The following is a 6,000-nucleotide window of genomic DNA, read 5'->3' on the forward strand; positions in this document are numbered from 1 at the left end:
TGAGACGTGCGATACGGGACGCCGAAGCGACCGACACCGCACGTACCTCGTGGAAGGACTGGCTGACACAGCAGCGGGACGCAGTGCCTGGACTCGGGTAGGAATCAGAATCACTATCTGGAACAGTAGCGATTTAAAACTCACCGTTCCGGGCGGCTATACTAATAGCTGCAAGAGGATAACCGTTGGAGATATTCACCGTGCTATAGTGCTGGAACTCTGTATGCACTATTAAATTAGCACTTGGAGTGATTCATCACAGATACTTTTGGGACATTTCCATTTGAACTGTGGACTGTGACATAAATAACAACAATAATCCATATAATACCTTTGGGAATCAAGTATTGAACTGTGGATTGTGGCACAACAAATATGAATAGTGCCCCTATTATATGCGGTTTAAATGTGCCTTCCAGGATGTGCTAATAAGGTATTCACCCCACTACCAGGGTATTTTTATTGGTACCAATTTTCTACTGGAATTTTATTGTATTTTAGCATATGTTATGTGTGATTAATTTTATCTATTGGACGCAGTAGGTCCTACCCAAATAAACATTTCTTGTATCCCATGGTTCAAGTGTTGAGTGCTCACTCCCCCTTTTTTCTATGATTTTAATTAGTGTAACTATAAAGCCATAGCCTGATCTCCCTGCCCTCACTAGAAGCCTTTTGACACCAGGAGAGGTATAGAATGGACTCATTGCATTCAATGGAGGCCATTTGACCAGAGGTGGAAGTGCTCATTAGTAGCAGTCCTGTTAGGAAAATACCAGCCTTGCCGGTGAGATACCGCCTGGGTGGCAACCCTACCTTCCCTCCATGCCAGTTACCTGCCACTTTTTGGTGCCAGCAGCTGAAGAGGTGACCCTGCTGGCCCACTGAGGGAGGGAGGGTGAATAGAAGAGGAGGAAGATGGGGTGATTATTGCTATGCTCCCCACTGTTCTTTCCTTCCCTTCCTTCCTCCTACCTGTCCTCCTCACATGGGGAACTATTCCTCCAGGGCTACAGTTTGGCCCTGGTTTGGGGATCCTTGGGAGGCGCCTCCGGCACTCCTTCTGGCGGCCGCCTAGAAGCGCCATTCCGGCCACCAGTCCTTCTAATTTAGGCCCCGTTCTGCGGCCTTCCTGGTTCCCGCGCTTCTCAGGCTCTCTTCTACCCCTCCAGCGGGGTCTCCGGCATGCCATCTCTTCTGGGCAGCCCCCGCTCCACCTCCGTTTTTCAGGCCGACCGGAAGTGCTTCGCGGCTGGCCCCCGCAACTAATTTAGTCCCTGGTCTCGGGGGGCCTACTAGGCTGCGTTTTCTCAGGACCCTTCCCCTACAATTAAGGGGCGGGAACCTCTTTTTCCCATGCTAGATCCATGGGGAAGCTGGCTCTCCACTCCTCTTCACGCCGGTCGGCAGGGAGCTTCACTGGGGGACATCAGGACCTGGTTCCACCTGCAGCTTTTCTGGTAGGACAACCCTATATCCCTCCAGCCCTGGGACCAGCTCTTAGTAGCCATGTCCGAACCCACGAGTGATGCCTGCCCACCACCAACCCCCACCCACTATGCTTGTGCAAAATGCGAGCTTAAGTTTCCTCATGGCCAGTCAGACTCCCTGTGTACCGCATGCTGTACGCCCAAACCGGCCCTAGCCCTCCCACCCGAGCAGCCGCGCTGCCCCCCTGATTGTGTGGAACTGGAATGGGCCCGCGCCCTGTCCCGGGCAGTAGAGGACTTATCGAAAGTTTCCCAATCTACCCTCTCTCTCATGGGTCGATTGGTTGACCAGTCCTCACCAACACATCCTGCTCCTTCCTTGAGCGACCAACCCAGACCTTCGCACAGGCGTCTCAGAACAGGGCACTATTCTTCTTCTGAGGCCCTCCCAAGGCCACGCTTGGATATGTCCTCCCTCCCAGCCAGGTGAGACACTGTCCAAAGGGGAGGTACTTGATTCAGACTTGGATCTGTATCAGGAACAATCTTCTAAGATTGCTTCCATAGTAGATAGCCTTGTCGTGGCTGTCCACGACACCTTCCAGGTTTAGGACGACTCTCCCTCGCTAAGCATACCACCATCCCCATGGCCGATGGACTGTCCCTTCAGGACCCTGTGGAAAGCCGCCTGGAGTCTTTTACCAAGTCTGCCTTTGCGGCGGCTGGCTCCGCGCCTAGTCCCATTTTTGACTCCGTGTGTGTGGCTAAGGCGGTCTCTGAATGGGCCCTTTGCCTGCATCAGGACATTGCGGCTGGTCTTCGCCCAGAGGACCACCAGTGTTTGGCCCTGCAGATCTCTCAGGCGGGGAAGTACCTCTACGAGGCCGCTTTGGATGTAGGCACTCTGGTTGCCTGCTCATCCACTCTCACAGTCGCCTTACTGGGCTGCAGACTACTCATCAAAATGTTCCCTTGTGGACCTTGCCATTTCAGGCTCTCGTCTGGTGCTTGGATGGACGATATCATCTCTGAGGCCACAAGTGGTAAAAGTACCCACCTCCCACAGGGCAAGGTCAAGCGTCCGGTTCACTCTAGGCCTTCGAACTCACGCTTCTCCGGCCTTTTTTGAGTCTATGCCTGCCTGGCTGGCTGGCTGCCTTGGAATCCGTGACTGGCAGGCTGGCTGCATTTTTTGTATTTTCCTGGATGCCCTCATGTATCTATGGAGCTAATTGCTTGATTCTGTGTTTATGCTTGCTGGGATGACTGCTCTTGCTGTCTGCCTCTGGGTTTAACTAGTGCAGTTGTGTTAATCGGCGGGCAGCTTTGCATGGGGGACGGCTTCTGCAGTCGTGTCTGCATGGGGGATGGCTTCTGGCAGTCGTGTCTGCATGGGGGATGGCTTCTGACGGCCGTGTCTGCATGGCGGGTGTCTTCTGTTGCCATGTCTAAATGGTTGACCACTCTTGCAGCAGTGTCTGGATGACTGTGCTTGGCTCTGAGTGGGTGTCTATGTGACCAGCGGTGCCTGGGGTGCCGTCATGTCTTTGTGGTGGTCTATCTTGGTGGCTATGCATGCAGGGTGAACTAGTTCTGTGGCTATGTTTGGTTGTCAGTTTGTAGTTTAATAGTCTACAATAGGCATAGCACTCCAACAAAGCCCTATAATGCTCTTGATGAGGAGTGAGAAGACGGGCTGGACCATATTGCTTGAATAGCCTACAGTATGAATGGCGTATCAACAAAGCCCTATATGGCTCCTGGTTGGGAGTAATAAGATGGACTGAAATATTTAGTCTGGATGGCCTACAGGAGGTATGGCACACCAGCAAACCTTATAAATACTTGCCGCCGATCTAGAATTCCCAGGCTGAAGGGTCCAGTGGGCTCTCGCGGCAGACCCGTGAGCTCCTCCGGGGGATTGATGCCACGGTAGTTTTTCCATCATGGATGCCAGATTGCAAGGAAAATTTGAGATTTGACGTCTAAAGTTCTTCTGGTAAATATAACACAGGACCTCCAGTGTATCTTGGATCAAAGCATCTGTCTCGCAATATATTCTGCACCAAAGGAAGCTGTGTTCAGCAATCATCTTCAGTTTGATCATTCCTTGTCAAGATAAGTACTTCTCTAAGATGTTTTGTTCAAATCTGTTATGATTATTTTGATAAACACTTGATGAGAAACCCATATGAGATTTATTTTATAAGATTGGTTGGATTTAAGTATAATATCCGGTATAAAAATTTCCTGGGATGTTATTGATCCGACCCCTTTTCTTTAAAGTTCAGACCTCTAGTTAGCTTTTGGATTCCCTATGCTTCCATCTGGGTATTCTTAGCTTTGATTAATTTTCAAGCACTTTTGATAAGCCCATGGATCAAAAGAAATAGTTTCCACTGTCTGGAGATTCGGAGATGCCTTATACGTTACCAAGGGTTAACTAAGGATTGGAGAAAGTCCTCTGTGCATTTTGTTCCCTTTTCTGGCATAAATAAGGGTAAGGTGGCCTCGAAGAGTTCACTAGCCAGATAGATTAGGTCATTTTTTTTCTCTGGCTTACATCTCTTCTGGAAGCACTATCTACTTGTGCAGTCTACCTCTTGGGCAGAGAAGGCTAATGTTTCTATTGAGCAAACCTGTAAGGCTGCCACGTGGTCTTCTCCTTCTACCTTGCCGTCTGTCGGTTCCAGCTAAGTTCTGCCTTTGTTCTTCTGTCGGTAAGAGGTTCTGCAAGTGGTGGCCCTCCCGTAAGGAAGGGGTATTCTTTTCTGTAATCTCTCTCTGTAGTGCTGTCGTGGGGTCTGGAAAATCCGATTACCAGTAAGTGTAATCACCATTTTTTTTTTGCAAAGTATCGATTGCCCATTGTGAGGAGGTACTGTACTTTCTCGATAGGGTCACTAACTAATAATGTGAGGCACATGGAAGTCTAAATTGATAATACCATATGCATCATGTTTAATAGTAACCCCATCAACGACCTCCATACATAATAGACAACATGGGGTTAATTTGTGAAGTACATGATGAAGTTGCTTTACTACTACTTTAAGGCTACATTCACACATCAGTATTTTTCTATAATCCGAATTTCGGTCCGTTTTTTGCGGATCCGTTGTTCCTGAAAATGTTTCCGAATGTCATCCGTTTTTTGCGGATCCGCAAAAAACGGAAACATGTATACATTTCAATAATCAAATAAAGTTGTTTGGATTTCTTTGAAAAAAAAAATATTTGCTATGTGTTTCCAGGAACGGATTCCGCAAAAAACGGAAGACATACGGAATGACATCCGAATGTCTTCCGTTTTTTGCGGAGCCATTGACTTTGCATTGTACCAGGATCCGATTTTTCAGGAACATAATAGGACATGTTTTATATTTATATTTTATATTTAAACGGACATGCGGAACGGAACAACGGAAACGGACAGCACACATTTTTTCCAGGACCCATTGAAAATGAATGGGTCCTGATCTGTTCCGCAAAAAACGGAACAGATCAGGAAAGAAAAAACGGACGTGTGAATGGACCCTTAATGTGAGGCGCATGGTTTTATCAATTGTGAACTCCATGTACCTCACATTAATAATAAATAACCCCATTATATACCTCACATTAACCCCTTGTCCATTGCGTGAGGAGGTACATGATTGGGGTCACTTACTATTAATGTGTGAGGCACACAGTGGTAATAACACTATGTGCCTCACACTAATACAGGCATACCGGAGTGTCTCCATGAAGAACACACCTGTCACCTGCTTCAATAGGGCAATCTTCACCTGAAAACAGCAGGAAATGTCTCCTGTAGCAAGACTTCTCCTGAAACTGTAGGATCAGTGATCAGGGCAGTCTTTAACGTGGGGGAAAAAGGGTCAGCTGCCTCCTGAGCCCCGCTGCCACTGGTGATGTGGTAGGAAGGGGGGCGCAGCAGGGCACAAGGAGATGAGCACTTTCATTGTGGAAGCGCTCATCTCCATAGTAATCTGCATCGCCGTACTCAAGACAGCAATACAGATGGGAGTGCTGCGGCAAGGCAGGGGAGGGAGAGGGGTCTCCCTTCCCTGTTCTTCTGATAGGCTGCAGCCTATCAAAGGCCGGTGCAGGCGGCGCAATGACTTCATCGCGCCGCCTGAGCTGTACAGTGCAGGACACAGGCCGGAAGAGGCCTGCATCACATCGCTGCCAGACAGAGGTAAGTATAAGTGTTTATTTTTTTTATATGATACTACTACTGGGGGCCCTATTACTGTCACGTAATTGTTGGGCATCTATGGGGGCACCTGTTACTGCCACATGATTGGGGGGTCCTCTTTGGGGGCACTGGTTACTGGCATGATTGTGGGGCATCTATGCGGGCACTTGATACTGGCGCATGATTCGGGGGCATCTATGGGGGTACTTGTTACTGGCACATGATTGGAGGGCATCTATGGGGTACTTGTTACTGGCACATGATTGGGGGGCATCTATGGGGGCACTTATTCATCTATGGGGGCACGTCTTACTGGGACATTATTGGGGCACTATGGGGGCATCTACTGAGGCCACAAAGGGGTATTTT

Source organism: Bufo gargarizans, chromosome 3 (assembly GCF_014858855.1).
Source record: "Bufo gargarizans isolate SCDJY-AF-19 chromosome 3, ASM1485885v1, whole genome shotgun sequence".
Taxonomy (NCBI): domain Eukaryota; kingdom Metazoa; phylum Chordata; class Amphibia; order Anura; family Bufonidae; genus Bufo; species Bufo gargarizans.